This window comes from Theobroma umbraticum, unplaced genomic scaffold (assembly GCF_002168275.2).
Source record: "Theobroma umbraticum cultivar Fairchild unplaced genomic scaffold, ASM216827v3 scaffold_51.0, whole genome shotgun sequence".
NCBI lineage: Eukaryota > Viridiplantae > Streptophyta > Magnoliopsida > Malvales > Malvaceae > Theobroma > Theobroma umbraticum.
In genome coordinates this window covers 2,068,207-2,095,773 of record NW_018397260.1, presented here as the reverse complement: position 1 = coordinate 2,095,773, position 27,567 = coordinate 2,068,207, and the positions used below count along the sequence as shown (strand labels likewise).

Genomic DNA, 27,567 nt, shown 5'->3' with positions numbered 1-27,567 from the left:
TTTATTTTTGTTTATTTTTTTTAAAAAAAATTAACCTCAACTCTTTAATTAGAAGACATATTTACTTAGGATAAATGCACATAAAAACAATACAATTTCTTCTCAATAGTTGCGTGCCAAAAAAAAAATAAATTAACGGAATTCGATATGGCTGGATAATCAGCCCCAGATAGATTTCTTATAATACTTATTTGGATTCGGAAATAAAACTTTGCTTATATATGGGAGAAATTGACATTGGACAGTAGCATGATGTCAACACGAAAATTGAAATTAAATTAATTAGTAGTATGATTATTCTGCAATAATTAAAGAGTGGTGGGATGCATTTAATAAAACTATGTCAAACAAAAGACATTTTTTAAGGAAGAAGAATCTTCTATATTTATATATATTTTTTCAAAGAGTTGAACTTCGAAATTGCATAAATTTCAAAAGATATAAACACCCGAATTTAGCATTACGGAAGGTATAATTCCCATATAGGCAAACCAAAATAATGAAAAAAAAAAAAAGGAGGCAGTCTTATGGCTACGGAAACTCCACATATCATTTATTCATCCACATTTCTGTAAGTTGAAGTGAGATTAGGATTTATGTAATTCCCAATTGTGTGCTTAATTTCACGTTTCCAGAATGGTAATCAAAATTAAATCTCTGGTTCAAAATAAATAAATAGACGGTGAATCCTGACGTTTACCTAACTCCAGAAGAAGCTGGTCATTTACTTAAATATCCTTTTTCCGTTCTTACTTTTACAAAAAAATAGGAAGAAACATTTTCAGACTAAAATGCCCTTGTCTATGATCTGGATGTTCCTTGTTTACTTTATTTGCGCACCTAATGATGGTAAACTTCCCAATGTGAATGTTCATCTCTGATTATTTGTGCATTTAATGGCATATTGATTGAAAATGGGCCCCACTTTTGTTGCGTTATATATCTTGCGCAGTCCACTTGAATTTTTATTTTCATTAAATACAAATCAATAATTGAGTTACTGAATTTGATGGCAAAATGTGGAAGAAATTCTCTTTTCTTTCTTTTTTTTTCCCTTTCCTTTCCACTCATCTTTTCTCCCCCCACATTTCTTGGCGATGCTTATCTACCTCCTCATTAGCTTCATTAGTCTTTTTAGGTTTGACCCAAAAGTTTCATGCTTTTGAATACATTTATTGACTCCAAGCTCCCCCCAACATTAGATAATCAATTTTTTTTTTCATACGTACAATCAGAAATTCTCAATTCATGAATTGTCTTGGAGAAAAAACAAGTAGCGAAACTTGAATGATTACTTCTGAAACCAATCTTATTATCGACTTTGGTTAGATTGTATTCCTTTCATGCAATTTGATCTTCATTTACTCACCCATCTCACAAGCGTACGTTTCAATTCATATAAACCATCGTGATAATTTTTTTTTTAATTCCTTGAAACAAAAACTTGAGGTGAGAATATGTTTTAAATTCTTGAATTATTATACAGTTACTCTCTATGTCTTCTATATATCGTCTTAATTTAATTTCTTTTAAAAAAAATTTAGAGCTTTTAGAGGATATTTAAAAATAAAGTTTTGTAAATGCTCATTTGAAAATAAAATATAATTAAAGTTGACAAGTTTAACAACAAAAAAGGTCGAAATCAGGTAATATATGTGAGACGGATGAAGTATATTTCGTTGTATATACAAATTTGAAATAAGAATAGTGAAATATTATAGACGTTACTGTTATTGAATTTATATAAAGAATTAAAAAATGAATATGAAGTGACAAATCTTATTCGAAGAATAATGTTAGAAAAATAGCTCTCAACAACCTTATCACAAAGAGCAAGTCATTTTCCATTGAGCAACTGACTGCACTGATAAAAAGGGACCTTAGAATTTGAAAACCGTATGTAAATAAATAGAAAAAAGAGAAAATGTAACGTTGGTACAATCACATCCCACACTAATTGTATGGCTACAAGGCACCTCACCGGGACAAAATTAGAGAAACATCCAATTGACTCACCAGGCTAAATGGTCCCAGAAATTCACGATAATAATTATGTATTTTTTTTTTTAATTTTTGCGAATGATCCATAAATCTATGGGTTTAAATGGATCATAGCCATCAAAAATCTTGCTCTTATTTATGACGGTAGGTTGCAACCTAACAGAAATGGCCACCAATTTACTTCAATTCATAAATGGGTTGGCCCCTAATAACATGACCTTCATCTAACCAGTTTAATTCAACAGTGGATCCCACTGCAAATGTCTCTTTTTTAAGATAAGTTTATGCAAAATTTTTCTTCTACCAATTATGAAAACCCCTAATATTTTGTCAAACTTCCCATTGTCGCCATCGCCCGTAGGACCCCTTCTTGCCACGAGCTGTGTGTACCACAGTCTCACCCAACAAGTTGAAAATAAAGGAAAATCTTTGGCCCTTTTCCACACTTTTCTTTTTCTTTTAAACAAAAATTTTACAAACCTAGGGTATTTTGGGTAATTATTCAAGAGCCTGGGCTCAAAGAAACAAACCCAGATCAGTACTCGGATGATCTAATTGAAAAAATTTTACGTTTACTTAATAAGTTGATCCTTGTAAAATATTGGCTTCAACGTAAAACTTTTTTCTGCCTTGTAAAGAAAAATATTGGTTTCAATGATTAAAGCTTCGTGGGGGGCTTATTGGGATCCATGTTAGAGGTATTTTGGTCCTTTAACAAAATGCAGGCAACCGCCGCTGAAAGTCCGAAAGCCGAAAGCAAGCCCCCCAAAAAACGCAAAGTCGATCTTCAATCTTCATGATTTTCATCTTCATCCCTTTCCAGGGCCCAAAAATTTAAAGAAAATGTGAAAATTGGGAAAGAGGGAAAAAAGAAAAGAAAAGAAAGAGAGTATAAAGGGAGAGGGTGGGCCGGCTTTTAACTAAATATAGGTGGACAGACAAAAACCAACTAATTATCACCATCGTCTGTTTGCGCAGCTGTTGATAAATTTCTGTAATATTTATTACCTTTTCTGTATTATTATATATCTTTCTGTGCCACCTTTTAATTATTACTGAGAGAAAGGGGAACACAAAGGGCAGCGCCCCGCTCCTCTTTCTTGTTCCCTTTAACCAACCAACCCTTTGAAAACTTAAATAAAAAAAATAGAAAAAAAAAAACCCTGAAGATTCCACTGCTGAAAGAAAATAAAAAAATAGTAAATGTTTAATTAAAAAGGCCAAAAACTAAAAAAATAATAAAAAAACAACTTCTTGAGATTGACAAGCAGATCACACAAACCAAAATAAATTAATAAATTCACCCCATGTACATGCCTTCTTCAATAAAACCCTTTTCAAAGGCAAAAATAAAAAAAAAATTCACCACCATCTTTTTCTTCTGTTGATAGATAGGAATAGAGACATACAAGTAGAAATAAATTTCTTTTCATATTTGTTAATTTAATTTTTTGTTTTTTTCCCCTTTTTCATTGAAAGCTGTAACTAAATTGCAAGCTCTTGCCAAGGAGGGGGGGCCAAAGAAGAGAAAGAAAAGAAGAAGCTGCGTGTATCTAAAATCATATATGCTGGGTTGTGGTGACACAAGCGTTAGTGTTCTCGGAAGCAGCAGCGGCGGTGGAGGTGGCGACGTGGCTGCTGCTGCTGTTGCTACCACGGTTAGCGGCAGCGGAGGTCTCGATGGAAGCACTGAAGCTGCTGCCAACATGCTTGGCTCCAACGGCAATAATAACAATAACAACAACAACAACACTAATAATAATTCAGGTGAAGATGATAGAGGTAGGGTTGATGAAGGTGACCGCTCTTTCGGAGGCAACAGATGGCCGAGGCAGGAGACTTTGGCACTCTTGAAAATAAGGTCCGACATGGATGTTACCTTTCGTGACGCTAGCGTTAAGGGTCCATTATGGGAAGAGGTTTCCAGGTGATTAATTTTTTGTTTTGTTTTTCCTTATGTTTTCATATGTTTTCATAGTTTTGTTGAAATTCGCAAAGAGTTTGAGTTGGTTTAGTTGATGAGTGAGATCTGTGTTATCGAATTGTTTAACTTTCAGCTTTTACTTACGGGAGCATTGGATGAGAGAATATATTCTTTTGGTTCTTCCTTTGTGTTTGATATCTTGTAGAGGAAATTAAAAGTTGAAGTTGAGAGAATTCAGCATCTCAAGGGGAATCAATGTCATATGATTAAGATATTTGGACACTTTGGATATGGGATTTGTATCATTTCTGGCATTTGCTTTCCCAATATTTCACAGGAATCTTAAGCTGAATTTTGCTCATGTCTCTCTCTCTCTCCCTGCCTCATTTCTTCACACTCATTCTGTCAAGCTCTTAAAAAGATAGAAGGTCTTGCCCTTGCATCTTGGGTGACCAAAGCTGTGTTCATCACTCTGAATTCGTGGTTTGTCAGAAGTCTATCATCCCTTTTGTCTTCAGCTCTTTGCTTTCTTTTCTGTTTCTTCTCTTTTCTTTCACCTCCTTCTCTTCTCAAATTTTTCCTGTCTCAATATATATGTTGTATGTATGTATATGCATCAAATCCGACTTGATAGTTTATTTTATGTGAGAATACTGTTCGGCTTTTTTATTGCTGAATTAAAGCTGAGAAAAAAACAGAAATGGAGTTGTTTTTTCTACTGTTGATATCAGGAAACTAGCAGAGCTTGGTTATCATCGAAGTGCCAAGAAATGCAAGGAGAAATTCGAGAACGTGTACAAGTATCACAAGAGAACCAAAGATGGGCGAGCTAGTAAATCAGATGGCAAGACTTATCGGTTTTCGATCAATTAGAAGCCCTCGAAAAACATTTCTCCATTCAATCGCCGGCGCCACCACTACCATCATCACCACAATTAAAGCCTCAAGGCCAACGGTAATGCCAGCAGCTAATCCTCCCAGTCTGTCCCATATCACTGTTCCATCAACAACACTCGCCAGTTTGTCTCAAAACATTGTACCACCAAATACAAGCTTTACAGTCCCATCCTTCCCATCAACAACCTACAATTCAACCCCCACCACCCACAACAAATCCACAATTCCTTCTTTTCCATACATTCCCGCAGATCTAATGTCGAATTCGACGTCTTCTTCGACCTCCTCAGATTTAGAATTAGAAGGCCGGAGGAAAAGGAAAAGAAAGTGGAAGGATTTTTCGAGAGCTAATGAAGGAGGTGATCAGAAACAGGAAGATATGCAGAAGAATTCTTGAAGCAATAGAGAAACGTGAGCACGAAAGAATGTTCCGTGAAGACGCTTGAGATGCAAGAAAGGCAAGAATAAATAGAGAACGCGAGTTTAGCCCAAGAAAGATCCATAGCTGCTGCGAAGGATGCAGCAGTAATGGCGTTCTTGCAAAAATTACTGAGCAGCAAAATCCGGATGAGGCACAAAATAATCCACTACCGCTCAGCAACCGCAACCGCCTCCACAGGCCCACCACAGCCAGTACCGGCATGGCAACAGCGGGCCACCAGCTGCAACAGCAGCACATGCCAGTGCCTGCTCCACCATTATTACCAGCAGCAATGTGAATTAGACGTGTCAAGACGATAATGGCGATCAAAGTTACACACCATCAAGCTCTTCAAGATGGCCTAAAGTTAGGTTCAAGCATTGATTAAGCTAAGGACTAGTCTTGATGGTAAATACCAAGAAAATGGTCCTAAAGGACCATTATGGGAGGAGATATCAGCTGCAATGAAAAAGCATGGTTACAATCGCAACGCCAAAAGATGCAAAGAGAAATGGGAGAACATAAATAAGTACTTCAAGAAGGTGAAAGAGAGCAACAAGAAAAGGCCCGAGGATTCAAAAACATGTCCTACTTTCACCAACTTGATGCTTTATATAGAGAAAAGAACAAACTTGACAAGTCCTCCAATGAATTAAAACCCGAGAACTCAGTCCCATTGATGGTACGCCCAGAGCAGCAATGGCCCCCTCCTCCTTCGGAGCCCGATGAACACCAACATGATCATGCCACGGAAGACATGGAAAGCGAGCAAAATCAAGACGAAGACGAAAAAGACGGCGATGATGAGGAGGAAGATGAAGGGGGCACTATGAGATTGTAGCCAGCAAACCGGTTTCATGGGCGCAGGTGGAGTGATATCAGGTGCAGAAGAGAAACCAGCTAGCAGTGTCAATAATTTCATTGGCCACATGTCAGGCAGATAAATGTCAAGAAGCAATTCTTTTGAGTTGATGTTCCAGCAGCTATCTGCCCGGCAAGTGGGTCAGGATCCGGCAATGGTGCATTGGAGTGGAGGCATTTGAATTGAATTTTTATAGGTCAGTACACATTGGTGGGGTTGTAGCATGCATATAGTCAGTGGAATTATATGTTATTTTCATTATTATTTATTTTTTTGGCTAAATAAATAAGTTGAGAGGGAGAGGTAGAGATAGAGAGTTTCATATCATCCCACATAATAAACAGGAAAACATAAAAGAGACTACTACTGTTCATGTTCATGGTGGTGTAAATGTTAGAAATGGTAACTTTCTTGCGTTTGTTTCTTTCCTTTTTGCCTTCCAAGTTTTCACCATGTGCACAGACAAATTAAAGACTTCCACTGTGCAAGCTAATTATCTCCTGCTGTGAGAGAGAGAGAAGGGTTTTCTTGTTTTTTCATGATAAGGGTTTCAATACAAATGGTGTTTGCTGAAAAGATGAGTTTCTTCTCATGGGAGAGTCTGATATATATAATGCATAAATCAGCTACGACATGGGGCAGAATTACAGCCATTTGCAGAGAGCCTTTTGGCAGAATATGCCAACATCACATGTAGTCATGGGACCTCCCAACAAGGGTCCACTAAAAGGAATCTTCTAAGTTGTTCGTGGAAAGACCTAATAAATTCATACAACATTTTTCATAGGCTTAGGTTGTTTGGTTGCAGCAGTAATTCATGGTGTCAGTGCCCAGAAAAAAGATCAGAGGAAAAAAATCATTGAGTTTCATGGGTGGTCACCTCTTGGCTCTCACGCTTGGGTAAGACAAGACCAGAGCTCTGACATTTATGTTAATGAATGCATTTTATTACATCAAATTCTTGCATGTATGAAGCTTTTGCACTAATTAAAAGAAAAAAAAGAAACCAGCTTTATTGAAAGCCTCAATGTAAACATGCCTTTATGATCTTATTTCTGATATCTTTTCACTTCTCTGGTTCTGTTATGCATCGAGGTAGCTTATAAATTCATCAAAAGGGGAAAAAACACTTAATTAAACTGCTTTCCACAGTAAATGAAGCTAAATCAGTGTGTGGCAGTGACATCCTTTTAGTATTTAGAAGCAATGCTAGCTGTTGTTATATCAATAGGGTACTTCATTTTGGTTTAATAAATCTCCATTTATTGGTAATTTTGGAGAAATATCTTTCATTCCCCTCTTGCATGTACAATAATTATAAATGTGTTTATATGCATATACATAAAGCCTTGTTTGAGAGGAATCTCATTTTCGTCAGGATAGATTTCAAAATATTTTGCTTACAAGTTATGGGGTATTAGCACATTTGAGACAAAAATGATTTATTTGGCCAATAAAATACAAATCACTCAAAATCTTATATGTTGATGCCAAACAAGATATCCTCTAAATGAGGATATATCCCATTTTCAGATGTTCATTATTTGTCCGAGAATTGGATACTCAAAAGGTATTTCTACCATGCATTAAAGCAAATGCATAGATCTTAATTAGGAATCCCTTTATGAAATCACTTGATCATTATCTTTTCCTTTCTGAATAGTCTCCATGATTTTGTGTCAATTCAACATGGTACTCAATTTGTGTAAGTAAGATATTTTGAATTATCAAATTTCTTATACAGTTGAATGTATTTTATTTTTTGGAAGTGATAAAGAAGTATTAAGACAAAGGGGTTTTGAACCTTAAACCTTAATCTTTTTTAAAAAGGATACAAATCATTAAGCAAAATTTGAATTGTCCCTTGAATATATATATATATATATATATATGTTATATTTATTCTATATAATATTGATAGCTATATGCTTGATAACTAGCTCATCTTTTTTTCTTTTTTTGTATATTGTTAATTCTGTTAATTTTATTCATTGATATTATTACACGAGTAGAAGAAAATAAATTTTAAATCTTCGGAGGGACATCCAGGTGGTTAGAGCTTAAAACGTTATTTGCGTTTTGAGTTTGTCTTTTGAGATGAATAGGATCAGATGTATATGAGAACAAAGGTTTGCGTAACCTAATATCATATATACTAACAAAAAAGAAGTACCTAATTTTCATCTGTTTACTCACTCATTCTTATTTTCTTTTGTACATGTGATATTGGGCTATATAATGAGAGACAACCTTTCCTCATTTCATAAATTTGAGTTTGTCCATCTCAAAATTTAGACATGAAATCTCCAAAATAAAATGATAAGTTTTAACTATTAAAATGTCTCATAGGAGACACTCACCATTCTAGTTATACTCGGATTTTAACTCAAAAAATTTTTCTCAAAGAATAAGCGACGGTTACATTGCGAGGTTGCTGGGTATCACTTAAATAATTAATTATAACCCATAGTCTTTTACAGAATTTTGTTTTTAATTTACATTGTGTGCAATTTTGGAGATGGTTGGTTTCTATACTTTGTTTTGTTTAACTGGAACTTGGAACTCTCAACCTCTTATAATATTAGTTCCTTGGGCTAAAAAATATGGTACTCTTATCAATAAGTTGTTAATTTGATTCTTTAAGTGTACATTATCCTATTGTATTGAATGCTCCATAGGAATGATCATTTTGTTTTAGGGATGGCAATGGGTACCTTTAATCGTGTATCCGCGGGTGTCTAATCCTATTATATAGGATTTGGGTATTCTATATTCGGATTTGGAACAGATACGAGTAGTAAGTTTATTACCTATCTCGGGTTCGGTAAAGTACAGGTATCATCCTTTGGATACTCGATATCTAAACTCATTTATAAATAAATTTGTATAAAATATGTTGTATGCAAAAGGGATTGAACCTAAACTATACTCTTAGACAACTCATAGTCTTAGTAATTTAATCAAATCCAATTTTTGATGTTGTATAAAAATGAATTATATTTATTTTTTCTACTTAATTATATATATATATATATTTTGTCTTTAACCCTGAATAGGGTTTGAGTATTTAACGGGAAGTTTTAGGATATTAAGATATAGATTCTGGTAATATTTTTAATTTTATTCGAATAATTATAGAGTATGGGTATCTTGTAATTTAATAAGGTTTGAATTTGGGTACCTAAAAAATAAATACCCTACCATTGACATCCTTATTTTGTTTTCATTTTTCCAATAGTTTCACACTTTTCTGAAGTCAAAATTGCCGTCCTATATACTTTGGTAAGAAAAAAAAATTGAAACGGTTAATTTATATATAATTTCATAATGAAGTGTATATCATTAGGGGTTTAGGTTTTGTATATTCAATCATAAATGAATAAATTGACATATCTAACCTTTAGACACCATGTAAGGACAGTAAGGGTGACGGTGGATCCTTTTTGCCTTCTTATCTTCAATGCTAATAATTTTGAACAAGAACCTAACAAAACTCATGTCAGTCATTGTCCATAATCAAAAGCCTCAACAAAATAAATTACTTGATCTGAATTAATACTCAAAATCACACCCCATACAAGTCAATTTATCAGAAAAAAAAGGGGCCCTTATTTTTGATTCTTCAAATCGTATGAAGCTGTCTTTCAATTATTCATTATTGATTATTTGCCATTTCTTTGGGCATCATGGTTGCCCAATTCCTTTTGACTTGTTTTGATACCCTCCAAAAATTTTGTCCAGGCTTTGATGAAAAAAATGCTGCAAATGTCATCCATTAAAGAAGTTGCCCCCACACATTGATTGGTCTGGACTCTGAATCTATGGATAGGAATAGATATTCTGTTACACAGTTAACAGTGTAAAAGACAATAAAGGCTCCTGTTGCCATCAACACGCAGCTACAAAACTCTTATCTTCATTTCTAATATAAATGGACAAGCATCACCCTCTTCCCTCTTCAATTTCTCATCATTTATTGCATACAAAAGAAAAAATAAATTATATATATATATATATATATATATCAGAATTCAAGAGGGCGAAAACTCGACCATACCCATCATTCATTCACTGCTTTCCAAGCAAATGGGACAAAAAACAATGAAGTAAAATGCTATCTATCTAGCTTAGTTTTGTAGTTTTCTTTTAGTATAAATTTTACTCTAGAACTATAAATGTATGGCTGGGACCTGAGACCTATATAATGAACAAGGCCTTTACTGTCAGTTGTAATTGATTACTGGTTTTCCATGTAGCTAGTTTGGTTTGGAAGCATGCGTATCCTCTTTAATTAAACGCATTTTCAATTCCAAACTTAACATAATTACAACTAAATGATCATGTGTTTAAAGAGATGGGAGACATTTATCATTGTCATATACGTTATAAGCAAAATAAGGTATTATGATACTATCCCTAAATTTGGATTGATTTTGCTACCTATACTAGCTTTATTTTAATATTATGTCTGATTATTTTATAAATGGGCATACTTTGGTTTCTTTAATTTAACTTAATAATTACTATTTTTTTGCTTAAACAAAGTCCATTTTATTAGTAACGAGATGGCTACAAAAGCTTCACAGTTCAAATCCTTGAAATGGAAGAAAAATTTGCTTGCAACAGCATCTAAGATAAAGAATTTACAAGAAAAAAACACCCAACTGGAGCTTCCCAAGAGAGAGAAACAATGAATAAGTAGTATTAATTAATTAATATGTATATATATATATGTGTGTGTATGCATGTACGTATGTATACTGAATTGAAAAATTTAATTCAACATCCTTGTCTTTATTAGAGACAGTTGAAGAAATTTAAGAAAGAGAGAGAAGATATGAATCTAATAAAGGACTTTAACTGTTAATTAGATCAAATTTATTAGGGCATTCAATTCTCTCTTCACTTCTGCTTTTGTCCTAATGTACCACAAATTGAAGTCCTTGATTCCTTTCTTCTTTTTTGTCCCCAAATGCTTTATGATCTCCACCGTATGGCATTTTATTGGTTGGAATATTACTCGTACATCTTTATTTCTCACATTATAATTTTTTTTTTGAAAGGCGGCTGTATATTGATAAAAGAAATGAACTGTACAGGGCCTTTGCAATGGTTTAAATAATGTATTTTTATCACGTCTAACTTAATAGTAAGTACATGTATTCTCTAACTCAAAAAAATTAATTTGATCACTTAATCCCAAATAAAAGATAATTAAATTTATATAATAGTGTATCTCTATCAAAATAAATAATCTCTACACTGCTCCAATACATGTGGTCAAATTAATTTTTTCTTTTTGAAAATATTGATGATAAAGAGATAAGAGTTTCTAAAGTAAATGAAAATGTACATGAAGTGTCTGAAGACAAAAAGGTGTCAATTAATTAGAAGAATTTTACGCAGCCTTTTATTTTTGGCCTTAAATACTAAAGGTTTTGGATAAAATCAGATGTTAGATTGAAAAAAGTAAGTAAATAACAAAAATAAACAAAAAATTGAAATAGAAAAAACCGATTCAGCTGATCGAAGTTTATAAATCAAAATTTTGACGAATCATTCCTTGGTGAAAGGATAAAAGGAGATAGTTGAGATATCAAATGATTTCATACTTTGGCATATGTTTTTTTCTTTTTTATAAAAATTTCTACTTCATATATAAATACTCGTCACGCACACGAATACATATAATAAGATAAAAAAAGATTAAATTTCTCTATGTATTCATAGTAGGGCAAATGATATATAATATATATAGAAAATTTGCTTGGTATATATGCTAATTTATCAAATAGTTTCTAGAATATTTTGTAAAAAATATTGAATTACCTAGCTTTAATTGGGTGATGTTGATTTGCATGTGCATGTATAATCATGTGTGTGCAAAGGCTTGAGAAATATGCTGTTATTCTTTTTTTTTTTTCATGCCGAAAGCAAATTAGCCTCATCAATTCATGTGCGTATGCATCTTGGGGGGGCAAGAGCTTGGAAAATTATGCTTTTATTTCTCAGGCCAAAGGCAAGTCTCATCAAATCCATGTTCCATATTGCAATGGCTTTATCAGGAAAAAGAAAAGGAAATGATTGGCTGCTAAGGTTTGGAAGATTCCCTGTTGAATGAGCTTTTACTTTTAGCGCACGTATGTAATTTTACACACGCATCTATGCTTTGTCGGTGAATCACAAAATCAATCAAATATCTTCTCATCAAATAGTAAGTTATCCTCTTGGCTCATTGGTGATTATACATAATTTTGCCAGCTTGACAAATTAATTAATTGTTAAATTCATAAAATAAATGGAGGCATATTATTGCTAAATAAATTTATAATCCTTCTTTTTCTTAACTAGTATCTCTGCACTAATTCATTTGCTTGGAGTTGATTCTATATCCAAGCACTCGCAGACATGCTCCTCAGCATAGGCAAATCTCTGAATCCCTTGAGGAGTTTGCCGGCTTAATGGCTGTGCAGTGTGGCCTAACAAGTCCATACCTGAGCTGCAACAAGATAAAGCAGAGTGAAAGCATCAAGATTCAAGCTCTTTAACCCCTAAGCTTTCTGTTTGGCTTGCAGATCACTCAATCGACGAACCAAAACCTGTATACCGTCCATGATTTCTCGTTCAAGTTCTTTCTCTATCTCCCGTTCCAGCTCTTCCTATATTTGCGCTCTACTTCAGTGACCTGCATGTTAAAATATTCGTTCCTCTTGTTACACTCATCTTCTGGGGAGGGAAAAAGGTTATTGCTTCCAACACTTCAGCAATCATGGTCATTCCTTTCGTCTGAGATAATGCTAATTTAGAACAAATGAAAGTGCTGTCATGTCGAAAGCGTGATGACCTAAATACAAAGGAAGGTGGGTTTGGTTTTTTCATGGAGAAAAATGAGTTTCTTGCAGTGGAATTATGATTCATTGGAGACAGTATGTTCAATATATCAATAATAATGTGATAAACCAGATATGTAAGCTATCGACTATACCGGCGGCATCCCCCATCTGACAGATCTTCTGCCAAATGTACAAATCAAGCCATGTTCCAATTTTCAGTTTCACGGCTCCATTTTTTGTTCAAAAATCATCATTATAATATTTTCCTAGCTGTGGGTGAGACAAATTTATTTGATAAATAGAACAGTTGTTTCCTTAAAGAAAGGTCCTTTTACCTTCTGTAAAGAAAAGAGAGTGAAAGAGAAAAATGCGTTGGTCTCTTGTAGCCAAGAGAGGCCCCCTAGGTGAGAATAGTTGAAGCCCAGAGCCAAAACAATTAGTCTTTTATTTTTTTTTCATCTAAAAATAAAATTCAAATTGAGGGAAATACGGCCTAGTTTGGGGTTGACTTTGTCCACTACATGAAAGGGTTTTTTTTTTTTTGTGGCGGAGTGTTACTGAAAACCATGTGACCTATGCCCTACCTAACACACTCTTTTGTTTTATTGTTCTTTTTATTGACGAAACCTAAAACAAATATGATATGATGCAGCTGAAGTTTCAATCTATGTCCGTAATATTAATTGTACACATGGATACATATATAAACAGATTATTATGAGGTTTTTTTGTGTAAATTATTTTTTAATTTTATCAATATATATATATATATATATATATGTTTATGCACGTACGGATACATGAGTCATCGGAAAAAAATATTTTTGATATCTATGACCATGGGAGTAGAGGTGAAACAATTCTAGGGAGAACAATTATTTCTGCTCTTAAATCATGTGGTCAAATTATATTGGTTGTTGCTTCATTTGGTAGAGCTTCAATATTGCTCCATGGTGGGAGAACTGTCCTTTCAAAATTTAAAACACCTTTGACATTGATGAGTTCTCTACTTGCCAAATAAAAAAAGGGAATCGATGAAAGAACTACACTCATTGTTTGAAATAAAGCACCAATGATTAAAAGAAAAAAAACTATCTTGAAGCATTACAAAAAACTCTTCAGGATGTGATCAATGTTGACTATTTTGAGCATTTGGACTGAACTTTTGATAGAAAACTAGTGTTGCTAGGAGCTGATTTCAGACTTGTCATTCCATTTGAATCCAAGTATGACATTGTGAATGTTTCCATCACAGCATAGAAAATTGTTCACGTTGAAAACATATATGAGATTGTTAGACAACAAAATCGAAGGGGTTAATTACTAGGAATGAGATTGCCCGCTTTGCTCAATGGATCTTAAAAGTTGGAGATAGCTCTATACAAGGTATGTCACATCTTAAAGTTGAGACATAACACAGTCATATTATCTTGAGACTAAACACTAAAGTAATACGAAGCTTTTCTATCCAACATTTACATAAAATTCCTCGATCAAAGTCATACTGATAATTATGTTCTAACATATTGGCATAAATAATTACTATGATCCTACTACAATCTCCAAGATAATAAATTAAATAACTAAAACTTAAATACCAATTACACATAATAAGACTTTCAACAAAGCTAATAATGTCTTGATTGTAAGGTAGACATCTCAAATTGTTCTCTTTAACTCCCATAATTCTAAACCTCTCATCTTTAATCATTCGCAAAATGTAAGCATAGGAATGAGCAAATCATAGCTTAGCAAGTATAACTACACACACCTTACCAGATCAAGCACCGTTTTCAAAATATTATATAGATCATTCAAGATCATTTCAATAAATCATGCTTTCAAAAAATTAAGCAATCATTATATTCAAAAGGAATAATTTTGTATGTTCATAGATCATTGATCATCAAATATCATCCTTAAAATATCATTTGAGCAATCATATATAGATTCAATTTTTCAAACTCGTAATGTTTCATCATTTTTAGCCATGATCACTACTATAACCCCTGATGATAGCCATATCGATAATATGATTCTCATGATCATTACTAATGATTATAATCTATTAATAGGACTGTATGCTATCTATTTCAAAACATTAGCGGAACCACATTCTAATTATTGTAACCAGTTAGTAGGGTCATAGAACTAGTTCTGGTGTTCATTATCTCACTTCCTAGATATCATTTCGTAGCTTTTGATACATTCTTTACAGATGATCATAGATTTCATTTCATTTATAAATTGATACTCACCATATGAATAAACCAAGACATTCATAAATTAATCTTCATCTCATGAATAAACTAAATCAATTGTAAATCAATTTCTGTCATATGAATAAATCAAATTATTCATAAATCAATGTCCATCATATGAATAAATCAAACAAACAAGAAAATAATCATATACCGAAAATAATGAAATAAAACATTCAATTCTTTCAAGAAATATATATATATGTATATATATACACACACACGGTTGTTTTGAAACAAGTAAGGTAACTAAGGATATGCTTTCCTTCCTTCGCTTTAACAAACTTGTTGTCTTCCAAAAATAATCAAAGCCTAATAACAAACATTTAAAAACATTACAAACAATGTAACTCTCTAAAATCTATTTATCACTTGAAATTACACAGAATAATCTAAACTCTCCTAAATCAACAATTTGGGCAACTTGCACATCATTCACTAAAATGACTATATCTTAGGCTACAAAATTCTAAATCAAGGTTTGTTTAATGCATTGAAAACTAGACTTAATAATCTTTCCATCCATATAAAAGTTGACACTTAATTCTTTGTAGGAAAGGTGCAAAAAATTCCAAAATTACCCTTGGTGTTGGTACCAAATAGTTTGCATTGTCTTAACAAAAAAAAAAGATCATATCTTTACTTAGGAAACTCAGAATCCACTTTCATTTGGTCTTTTGGAAAATAGACTCATGTAGCTTTCCAACCATATATAACTCAAATAGTGAAACTATCATGACCCAAATCTGGGGGTCCATGATTGGTGCATGGGGTAAACGAGTAATCCCGCCTATCCTAAGCAAGCCTTTAACCAATACCTAAATGATGATAAAACATATGTAATCATTGTAATTTGTATTCATTGTATTTATATGTTCAACTGTGTAGTTCCAAATGCCACACATATTCATGTGGCATCACAAGTTCTATAACCTTTCTAAACAAACCTATAACTTTGTAAATTTTAATCATAAGTGGAAGTATAATTACAATTCATCATTTATTGTGAAACATTTTCCCACAACATAAACATGTATTTGTTAGTATAAAACCCAAAAATAAAGTTTGACACAACCAATGGAATGACGTGACTCAAAGGTATGTACGTACTGGATACCTTCATGACAACTTACCAAGTGTGACAAACAGAGGACTCCACAAGTATGCCACTCAAAAGATCTATTGGTTTGTAAACAAATAATCCACATGTGTGAGATATAAAATCTTAGTGAGCAAACACAGGGAAAGGGAATAAGCTAAACATGAGAGTAGTTTGTAAACGAAGTTTAAAGGATGATGCAATTTCAAATAATACATCAATGGTAATCTCATAAAGTAATAAAATATTCTTAACCACAACCCAAAAAGTACTCATGCACAAAGGTTCCTAATCTCTGGGAGTAAGATTGCTTAGCAAATTCAACAATTAAAGCCTAAACAACTAAAACAACATTTTTAACACTACAAGGATCGGCCACTCTTGGATAAAAGGTTGATCTTTCTTAAAAAAGAACACTATTCATGCATTCTAATGATTAAGGATTGACCCTCTAACGGGTAGGGTTCGATCCTCACACTTCTAATTCTCCATTTGAACCATTTTTTCACTCAATTACTCTTTCCTTTGCTTAGGAGTTATCTTTCTTTCGAACTCCTCCAAAATTCAATGTTCCAATATTTCAATTTACACCTCTTCATGGACCAAATCATATTCGCGTATGATTTAAGGAAGAATTCAAATGTCGAATCATACTTACAAGGCAGCTTGGCCAAAATAGAAGAATAGCATTTCCATTTCACATTATTTCTATACATAACCAATTTCTGAATATACATTTATTTTACCGACATACTAATACATGTAAGTCAAATATGCTAAGTAAACTTTCAAAAGAATATGGATTATTCATTTTCAATGGAATGATTCAAATGTGCAAGGATGCACAACCAACTTGCCAAGGCATGTAAACCAAACTTTTAAGGACATGTAAACTTATTATGCTAATGCGTACAAATTGCAAAAATGCTAAGGGGCATATAACCCTCAATAAATAATTCAATCTTAATCAAACAACTTATAAATTCCTTAATAAATGATCACAACTCAATACCACAAAGAGTCACCCAAATATTATTTCATAATCCAAAAGCACATGCAAGTCATGCTTCACATGTTCTTTGAATGAAGTTTCTAAACAAATAAAGGCTTGTTCCTCCTTTCAGAAACTAATATGTAATAATCATATTTACATTCATATAGATCACAAATCCAAATGTTTAAACCATTTGACATTACAACAAATCATGTGGTACATTCTTACATTTTTCATAAATTCCAAGAGCATTTAAATATGCTTAGTATTATATATCAAAATAGTTCATAATACTACACTTTTACTCGTAAATCAATAGCATTCCTTTCCAAGCTCTCACAACTAACCAACCCTTACTTTACCTTGGAGGGTTTGAGCCTTCAACAACACCTAAAATAATGATTAATCATAAACATGATAAACCGTAATCTTACCCATTCTAACTTGGGTCCATAGGTGTTAGTGGTCATTGCTTTGGTTTCCTTTAGAACCCACTCCAACTTTACAATTTTACCAAGGAAGGGTTTGGTTCTTTTTGGAATCCAAACACTCTCGATCACTTTACCTCTTTGTGTAACAACTGTCAAAGGGCAAAAATAAATAGAATGGCTAACTTTTTGATAACATATGCAAGTATTGTTTGCATCATATTTTCAAATTTTTTTAAGAAAAAATTTTTAAGGTGGGTTTCTTTTTTTATTCCATCATATCTTAAATCCTCATTGTCAAAGAAAACTCTTTCAACCACAAAGAAAAAAGTGGGACTTAGTCAACTACCTATACCCAACGAGTCTTAGGAAAATACCTCAATTGGCTCAAGCTATAAATCCTTATGAGTCTTGAGATATAACTTTAACCAACCCACTAAAACTCATTGTGCATAATAGCTAGTGCCTACTGCCACTGTCTACAAGTCCTTATCTTAATAGGCTCCAACAACCACATTACAACAATCTAATGTTTAAAATATACATATAATAAAAAACGTGAAATCCATCGCCAACATATCGTAGAGGTTGAGACATAACCATAGCTAAAGTCAATCAACCATATCAATAATCTCAAGATAAATGACCATAAATGCCATGGCCACACCAGGGAGAAATCAATTCTCATAGTAACATTTAATATCATCAATCATACATCAATCATAGACAAATGAGATATTTGAGATGACAAAAATTTGAAAGGCTTGTTTCCTATGCTCAAAACTAATACATAAGAGGCTATATATACTTAGTTTATAGTTTTCATCAAAACATACTTGTAAACATTTATTCACAGCACAAACTCATTAAAATTCATTTATATGCAAGGTCATATTAGATTTAGTCTTTATCTTCATTGGTAACCTTTCCTTTAGAATTTCTCATTGCTAGTTATGTACTATTTATAGTGGATTTGGGGAGGTTATTGACATTTTCATTCCATCAAGGTAGGAAAATAAAGATTCTCAATATGGTTTGTTCGATTTAGATCCATGATGGAGGGTAAGAAAGTTATTTCAAAATTGGATGGTGTATGGTTTTTCAAAAGGAGGTTGAGGCTTAACTTAGCCAATTACAATCCTAGAGTGGCTAATTTAAGAAGGATGAATGCAGTTCCTGATTCTATCCCTCATTATGTTCCATCATCAAGTGCACAACATTAGCCTCCTAGAAGATATAGAAGAAGATTTTCTATGGTTAGCCGTCAACGTCATCAAAATCGTTTGCATGATAACTTTGTTGAAAGAAACACTTTAGTAGAAATCAGAATGCAGAAATTGAACAACCCTATCAAGTTGTAGCTCATCCTTCAAATAAGCAACCTTATAGGTTGAGACAACCCAGATCGTATCTTGAAGCTTTAAAAGGTAATGAAGAGTTTCTTCTAACCCCTTCACCCTTACTTCCACCCATCAATGATTCAATTAAAATGTGTTTAGGTTATGTGGATAATGATTTGTTACTTTGGCTTGAAGGTTGAATTGTAGTAACTTGCAACGTTTTTCAAGATCCGATTGACATTGAAAAGGAAATTCAAAAGATTAGTAGGATAGATTTTTCTATCAGACATCTTTTAGGTATGCAATTTCTTATTTCCTTCCCATATAGAAAATCTTTTAAAGAGTCAAAAGCAAATAATAGGGATTGGCTTTCTGATAACTCTATGATATAGAGTTATTTTGTCACATTTTGATTATTAAAATTAACTAACTTCTTGTGTTTTAAAGTAATTTTAAATAGTTTTTATGCTTTTTGTTATTAAGTTTAATACATGTCGGAATAGTTTAATTTTAGTAATTTATCCTCATATTTATGTTAAAAGTCCTAATTTGATCTATAATTATTTTAGTCTTGTTTCAAAGGTGTGCAAGTGCATAAAACTTCATAAAGGTGAATCGAGTAAGGATGATTAAGTGTAGAATTTTCTAAATATGTTGTGGTATTTTGACCATACCTCTCTCTAACAAACTCCAAATAAGGTGATTCTTAGATCACTAGAAAGAAAAGAGGAGGAGATACAACTTTTATGTTTATCATTTTACCCAATTCTGAGTGAATTATGGTCAAAATGCTTGTTGAAGTCAGAGCACTGTAGCAATCTGTACGGACTGAACATGATGCTATATTTTGAGCATATCTTTTACTCCAAAAGTCTAATTGACTTGATTATTAAACTATTAAAAAGATAAGAGGTAGGCTATAACTTTCATGTTAACTACTTTGCCCAGTTTGGCTTGGAAGTAGGAGAACATCACGTTAAAAATGCAGTAATGCAACAGAGACAGCATAAGAGAGGAGCACTATAGTGCCACTTGAGAGTAAGGCACTGCAATGCCCAAGGGACAAGGCTGTGGCCCCTGACGATTTACCATATATCTATTTTTAGATGGGATGTTGGAAACTAGGGCTTTTGGGCCCTTTTTGAAAGGACTTTTTTAGAGAATTCAAAAGGAGAGGACAACAGTAGCTCTTTTGGAGAATTAAAGTTAAGCATCAAGCAAGAAATGAAAAGCAATTGAGAGAGAATTGAGATTAACCAAGCTTCAAGATTAGCTTATTTCTCTCGCTTTTGTTATTCTATTTTCTTGTTTTAAATTCATGACTAAATTTCTTTGGATATTGTTTTATTTAGATATTGTGAACTAATTTGCTTTTCTAGGATTGTGGTGGATTTTAACATATAGTTTGAATATTTGTTTCTTTTTTCTTTATCATGAATGGTTATAGTTTTACTTATTCAAATATGTTCTTAAGGCCTTAAATTATCTGATTAACAATTAATTGATTTGTGAATCTAATTGAAGCTCGACAGAGAAATTTTAGGTTGGACTAAGATTTGAATAGTGTATGTTCACACCAATTGCCACACATAGCAAATTAGGACACTTGTTTAATGAACTTAATTTAATTAATTCCTATAGACATAAAGTGAACTAATTAAATTAGGTATTTGCGCAAGCATCTCAATGGAGACATGTCCATAGCTTTGGATTCTAAGTTAGTAAAACTATCTAGGAAATATAAATAATAAGAGAAGCTGGTGTTAGATGAAGTGTTGAATGAACCCATAATCCTAAATCTTTAATCTACTGCTTTGCTTAACATATTTAATTTCTGTTGGTTAATTTAGTGTTTATTTTAATTTCATTTTTATTAGTTTTTCAATTCTTGGATTACTTAAATAAGGTTAATTTGTTACAGAATTTTAGTATTTAGTGAAATTTTAAAAACAAATCCTTGTGGGAACAATACTCTACTTCTACTATATTACTTGTTTGCAATAACGTGCATTTGCTTGAAAAATCTGACAATACTTTTGAAGTAGTTTGATCATTTAGAAGAATGGACACCAACGTTGGTATGAAGCAAAAGAAGTGTTGGCTTGCCATATCTAGTATTCCTATTCATGCATGGAGAAGGAAACATTTTTTAATCTAAGTTATTTATGGGGTTCTTTCATCAATTTGGGGGAAGAAATAGTGGGTATGCAATCTTTTGAAAGGGCAACCATGCTTATTACTACAGAGATCATATCTAAGATTGAAGAAAACATTTATTTAATAGTTGGAAATAAATTATTTTCAATCAATGTTCGTGAGTTTTTGTTTGATTATATCTTGGATTGTCCTAGGTGGCCTCAATAGGAAGATGATGATTCATCTCCCAATTCCTCTTCATCTTTTGATGATTCTAATAATACCAATGACAACCCTAACGACGTCTCTCTGCCCTTTCACGAAGTTCTACCACTTGCTAATTAAAATTATTGTACGCTCAAATTTTTCCTACCCCACAATCTAGTCCAAATCAGGTAGTTATCTTAACCCCATTATTAAGCCCTCAACAAGTAGTTATTTCTTCCCATTATAAAGAAAGTCCAATTCAAAAATTGGCTCTTATTGTTATGGCCAATGAATCAAATGGTTTCACTAAGCTTCTAGGCTCTTTTAATCTCAATTTGGAATTGGGGTCCAAGGACTTGAATGAGCTCACACTTTTTATGTTCAATTAACCTAGTAAGATGGTGCATTTTCAACCAATTAAAGACTAACCTTTCAAGCCCTATTTAGATATTTTTCTAGCATCAATCTTATCAGTGATCTTGATAACAGTCCTTGCCCTTTAAGTTGCTCCAATATTCTTGGTTTTTGATTAAGTTACCTCATCTTCTTGTGAAGACACTAAATTTGAAATCACTGTGGAAACTTCATTCGACCAAAACTTTCATTAGTTGAAGAATTTTCAATCTTGTCTAAAGAAGGCGAAATTGGTTCAAAAAAGTTCAACAAATTGAGGAAGAAAGGTATAAGAAATCTCTTTTGTAAGACAAAGTCTGCTAACAATTCTTCTTCCTAAGTTGACATTGATTGTACTAGAAATTTATGTATCTGTTCTAAAGTAGAAGATACTTGGAATTTGGGAAAGAAATTTGGTTTAGTCTCTCAAGCTCTAAGAAGATTCTTTTGGATAAACTTTTTAAAATCTAGGATTCATCTGCTTTGAAATAAGGGCCTGAAATGATTTGTTTTTTTGGTTTGGTCATGGTTCTTTCACTCAATTCCTTTCAGATTGGCTCAAAGCATTTGTAATTTATTTCAAGTTTTTTTTGGAGGGTAGTTTTTTTCTTTCAAATGGCTCTCTTTGCCATTTGATTTGTTTTGGTTTATTTTTGTTGATTTTGAAATCTTCTTTTTAGGATATTTGTTTGCTTTGTTTTGCCCTCTGCTGGGTTTTATTTTTGATTTTTTAAAGTATCATGCAAATTGTATAATGGAACTTGGATGGTGCAAGTTTTTCATTTAAAGCATAAAAAGCTCACCAATATGTTTGATCCAATAATATTTATTTGTTGCTTTTTGAAGAAACCAAGCTCAAAGATGTTTCTGATAGTACAATTGAATGTCTATGGCTAAATAGCAACCTCGAATGGATTTTTGTCTTACTATGGGGAGGTTTAAGTGGTATTCTCCAAATATGGGAGCAATCATCCTTTTCATTGATTTCTTCTCTTGTTTAAGAAGGATTTCCTTGAAGGAAATTAGTTGAGTTTCGATTGTGATTTTAGAAATTGAAATGCTTTTATCTATAGAGAAGTTGAGGAGATATGGAACTTGGCTCTACAATTCGGGCTTGAGTCTAAGACATTGGATGGTGGTTTTTAAGTCATTAATTCACAGGGCAAGCAGAGATGTTTCATGTACAAGTTGGGAAGGTCAATGTGTTTTGAAAATTTTGTGATGTCATTGGAGTTGAGCTTTTGAATGCGACTTTGGTGAATGTGAAGCTTTCTCTTGAAAGGAAAATTTTGGCTTGGCTTGTGAAGGCTTTTAGAGATGGGAAGCTTCATCTTGGCTTTTGTGCGACTATGAGGTGGACCAAGTGGTGTTTTTTTTGTCTTTTATGGTTACAGAGGGGATGTTATGTTTTAGCTGTAATGCATGATACTTTGAGTAGTTTTTGGTTATTAGTGGGGTTATCTTTTTTCTTCAGGTCATCCACTTGTCAGTCATTGTGGTGGTTTGTTGTTTGACGTGGGTACAGGGTGTTTTAAAGAGCATGTATGTGACATGCTTTTTACATTTCTACATGAAGAATACTATTATTGTTCTTTCATTCAAGGTCTTGCCAGATCGAAAATGTCAACAGAGTAATGGAGATTTGACATGTTTTAAACCATATTTACACATTCGAATTGTTTTTTCATAGAAAGTGTTGCTAGTGAGGCTTTGTTTTCAGCATGGTGGTTGCTTTTATTAGCATCTCTTGGGTTCAGTATTTTTTATTGTTTAACTTGGCCTGCTTTTGTGATTTCGTCTTTTTTCCAGCCTTTTGATTTCTTTATTGATTGTAATCTTGCAGCCATGTTTTCTGGTTTATTATTATTGGCTATCTTGGGGCATTCTCCTTATTTGTTCTATTGTGTAGTAGCTTTGCTACTTCATCTTGTCTTGAGTAGTTTATTAATGAACCTATTTTTCTTGGCTAAGCAAAAAAAAAAAAAGAATTTATGAGAATCCATAAATTTTTGGAAATCAAACCTTAGATTTAAAGGTTTAAAACAGTGAACTTTACCTTCTAATATCTTTTAGAATCATAGTTCAAGCTTGAAAATGAATTTTAATGCTTAAAATCAACAAATTTTATCAGAGATGAAAGCTGAGAGAAAAGAGGAAGAGGGTGGCAGGGTGTTCAAGGAAAAATAAAGTTTTTAGCCAAATAGGGTAAAGTTTAAGGTAGGTTTTTAAATAAGTGATAAAAAGCTGTTATAACCTCAATTTTTTCAAGTCTGTGCCTAATGTATCGATACATAGGTATAATGTATCGATACATTTTGCCCTAAGTTTCATGTATCGATACATGTTCATAACAAGCCCTTTTGGGTTTGATGTATCGATACATGATGAATGTGTATCAATACATTTTGTCCAAAATGTAGTTTTTAAGTCCAAAACCATCCTATTTGACTTCATAAAGGTAGTAACTCTTATATAGCCATGTTTGGTAATCAAAACATTGAATTTCTAAATGAATATAGTCCATAATTTAGTTCAAAATCACCAAATTAACATCTCACCAAGCTAGGTTACAAATCTAACCTAATTTAAGAAGTGGGATTTCACAGATATGATATATTTGTATGTTAATCGAAGGTTGTTGGGGTTTTTACCATTGCCACTATTTTAGAGTAAGGTGTAAATTCCACTTCCAGAGTAAGGCGTTGAGTCTATTCCCCTGATGCATCATGAGTGTCCAAGTGTGATAAGGGCTTAACCATTGCTAAGATATGTCTAAGAGGTAATGGTTGCATAACCATTACTGGTCTAAGGTTGATGGGGGCTTAACCATCACAATTTGTTATATCTTTAAGGATATCTTGATTGGTGAATAATGACTTTATACGTATTATCCATAGAAATGTCGAAATAAGGTTTCTTAGAATATTATGAGAAAAAAGGCAAGAAGTAAGCTTATTAAATGAGTATGAGATTGGATGAGTCTCAATTCTTGAGTTCATGTGTATGGTTATCGAGTTACAGAAGGTAAGTCTCGATACCTTAGTTGAAATATGAGTTCATGAGTTAACCATTTTAAGATGCCATTCAGAGGTTTTATTCTTAAATTGCATTTTAAGAATTATGAGACTTTAAAGGTATGAAAAGAATTTTTCCACATTGTTGAACATGATACTCATTAATTTTAAATGTTTGGTTTATACTTCCAAGGAATTTATGATACTTGTTTGAAAGCAAGACTATTCTCTTACAAGTTCATTTCATGCATTTGAAAGATTATACGTGCATGGTTATATAAATATTCCATTTATGCAAAAGTTCTAACCCTTTGGCTTGTCCCCTTCCCATATCCATTGATAGAGTCTTTGTGACTCACACGTTAGTTTTTTCCATTTTTGTTGCAGATCAGTGATAACTGTTGAGCACCCATGTCATTGAAACATAGTCCATTCTTCCTTCAGTAGGTAGCATAGCAGCCTTTGAAGCCTAGGGATTTAAGTTATGTTTCACTTGTTATGTTGATCTTTAAATTTTTGTTTATAAATATTTGATTATGGATGACTATTAGGTCATTGAATGGCAAGGTATTTCTTATGATGTTATGTAAATGCTATGAATGATGCCTGAGGCTTTATGAGCACTTAGGGTGTCAATTTATAGAATTTATATGAAATCTACTAGGTACAATTATTATGAATGAAAGTGTTCACACTTTTTATGTTAAGAAGTCCATAATTGTGTGATTCGTTTATGTACGGATGTTTATGTTTACATGACTCATGTTATGCTTGTATGATGATGATAATGCTAAATGAGCCAAATGTGATTGATTAAAGATGGAAGGCTTATTAAGGTCTAGTAGGCCACCCCCAAGTAAATGCTAGTGTTAGTCATGATCCTTTCAGAAAATAGGATGTGACAAAATTAGTATCAGAGCTCTAGGTTTATAAAGTCCTAGGCTTTCATTGTTTGTCAAGTGAAACATAAGGGTCATGAAGGAATCTTGTTCTTGTTTTTTGTATTCAGGCATATACCAAAAATAAGAGACCGACATATAATTCTTTGTCTATTTATAGATACAACCCTAATAGTCCTAGACTGCTAATGGTCACCCTAACTTTGTGACCCAGGGGAGGCTTGAACAATATGGTGGGCTTCACCTCATCTACTTAAAGCCAATATCTCATGAGCAAGTAACTCCATAATGTAACTCACTCCTAGTAGACCAACAAAATCTTCTAAAGTCACTACCCTAGTTAGTAGTACCATAACCTATGGAATCTGTCATTCTATCTTATCACTAGTAGGGGTATCAGTCCTTCATAAGTTGGCAGCCCTACCGCATCTACCATGACTTCTAACACTAAGCAAACATAGTTTATCTGCAATATCTGCAGAAGTATCTAGCTCTATTGCACCTCTTAGACTAACTCGTGTTCTAGGCGATGTCTTTTACCTTGATAAAAGTAATCATGTACTGTGAGATTCAATTCTATGGACTTATAGTAATTTAGACATAACTCATAACATATCAGAGTTTATGAAGCTCAAACCTTTTCATTTTTTGGATCAGATGCATCTAAGGATGCTTAAGAGTATTTAGATGATGTTAAGGTTAGATATAATGCTTTAGGTTGCTCTAGCACCAAATCAGTAGAGTTTGTTGTTTTCAGACTTGGTAATGTAACCCAACAATTGTATGATTTGTTGTATGGAGACAAGCTTGCAAATGTTGCTCTGTGACATAAAAAAAGTTCAAAATAGCTTTCTTAGAGTGTTTTCTTCCATCTAGTGTGCGAGAGGCTAGGGCACATGAGTTTGAAACCTTGGTATGGGCATTAGGCATAATTGTGTCTGAGTTAGTGTACTTTCATTGAGTTGGCTAAGTATAGCATCATATTTGACAACTATTGAGGAGATATAGACCTAGATGTTTGTAAGTGGATTGTTACTCTCACTGTTTAGGGTTGTAGCATCATATGAGTTCATTAGCTACTTTAAAGCAGTGAATTGTATTAAGAGGTTGGAGTTTATGAATCTAAAAGATCAAGCAGATAGGCAAAGGCTAAAGAGAGCTAAGGTTAGAGGCCACCAAGGACATAAGGATTCATTAAGTCGTCATAACTATAAGGAGGTACATACATAACCCATTGAAGGAAAAATACTGAAAGAGAAGGAGTTAATTGAGATTATAGAGTGGCCCCACCCTGAAGGTAATAGGGTGTTGGACAAAACTATCTCCATGTTTCTCCATGTTCCACTTGCAGTAGGTAGCATAGAAGATAGTGTATACAAGACTCCACTTCATGTTATGCTTGTAAATAACCAGGGCACTATGCTAGAGATTGCCCTTTAAGCCATTCATCTTAAAAAGATACTCAAGGACATGCACAATTAGCATTACCACTTCCGTCTGTTACTGCACAACCTATGAGAGGAGGCAGAGGAGGCAGAGGTAGAGGTACTAATACTATTACTCTAAGTACAACTTTAGGGTCTAAACTTAGAGCATAGGGTATCATTGGTCAAAGACATGCCAGCGTTTATGCTTTGACTCCACAAGATGTACAAGCATCCAACACAGTTGTTACATGTATCTTACCTTTTTGTTCTATTAATGTAAATATGTTGTATGACCCTAGTGCTAGCCTTATTTTGTGTCTCCATACTTTGCATCTAGGTTGGGTATAAAGTGCTCCAAGAGAGAGCAAGATTTGGTAGTTACCACACCCTTAAGAGATGTATTTATGGCAAAATATAAGTATAAAGCTTAC

The 27,567-nt window shown here is 33.2% G+C and overlaps 1 pseudogene across 1 annotated transcript; it reads left to right on the top strand.

Annotated features, from left to right (window-relative positions):
• Positions 1–3,054: 3,054 nt before the first annotated feature.
• On the top strand, positions 3,055–6,119 carry LOC110416898 (trihelix transcription factor DF1 pseudogene; annotated as a pseudogene). The gene is made up of 2 exons (XR_016351218.1): positions 3,055–3,928; positions 4,657–6,119. The product of XR_016351218.1 is annotated as a trihelix transcription factor DF1 pseudogene (transcript).
• The last annotated feature ends 21,448 nt before the right edge of the window (positions 6,120–27,567 follow it).